Source organism: Arachis ipaensis, chromosome B6 (assembly GCF_059453495.1).
Source record: "Arachis ipaensis isolate K30076 ecotype BB chromosome B6, ASM5945349v1, whole genome shotgun sequence".
Lineage (NCBI taxonomy): Eukaryota > Viridiplantae > Streptophyta > Magnoliopsida > Fabales > Fabaceae > Arachis > Arachis ipaensis.
Window position 1 is genome coordinate 97,223,984 of NC_142441.1, and position 789 is coordinate 97,224,772.

Here is a 789-nt window from a genome sequence, read left to right on the forward strand (position 1 = left end):
GTTTTGGATTTTCTCCATGAAGGATTATAGGTGTTTCCATAGGATTCTCCCATGTAATTCACCTCTTCCATTGCTAGGTTCTCAGGATCATAAGCTTCTTCTTTAGATGAAGCTTCTTAGGTACTGACTGTTGCTGCTTGCATTCCAGACAGACTCTGAGAAATTATATTGACTTGCTGAGTCAATATTTTGTTCTGAGCCAATATGGCATTCAGAGTATCAATCTCAAGAACTCCTTTCTTCTGACTTGTTCCATTATTCATAGGATTCCTTTCAGAGGTGTACATGAATTGGTTATTTGCAACCATTTCAATGAGTTCCTGAGCTTCTGCAGGTGTCTTCTTCAGATGAAGAGATCCTCCAGCAGAGCTGTCCAATGACATCTTGGACAGTTCAGACAGACCATTATAGAAGATACATATGATGCTCCATTCTGAAAATATGTCAGAAGGACACCTTCTGATCAATTGCTTGTATCTTTCCCAAGCTTCATAGAGGGATTCACCTTCCTTCTGTCTGAAGGTTTGGACTTCCACTCTAAGCTTGCTCAATTTTTGAGGTGGAAAGAACTTTGCCAAGAAGGCATTGACTAGCTTTTCCCAAGAGTTCAGGCTTTCTTTAGGTTGTGAATCCAACCATGTTCTAGCTCTGTCTCTTACATCAAAGGGAAAGAGCATAAGCTTGTAGACCTCGGGATCAACCCCATTGGTCTTGACAGTGTCACAGATTTGCAAGAATTCAGCTAAGAACTGATGAGGATCTTCTAATGGAAGTCCATGAAACTTGCAA

General features: G+C 40.7%; 1 non-coding gene across 1 annotated transcript; it reads left to right on the plus strand.

Moving 5' to 3' along the window:
• The first annotated feature begins 441 nt into the window (after window positions 1-441).
• LOC148561894 (small nucleolar RNA R71) lies at window positions 442-545 on the plus strand. Its single transcript, XR_015888145.1, has one exon. It is a non-coding gene; the product is annotated as a small nucleolar RNA R71 (small nucleolar RNA).
• The last annotated feature ends 244 nt before the right edge of the window (window positions 546-789 follow it).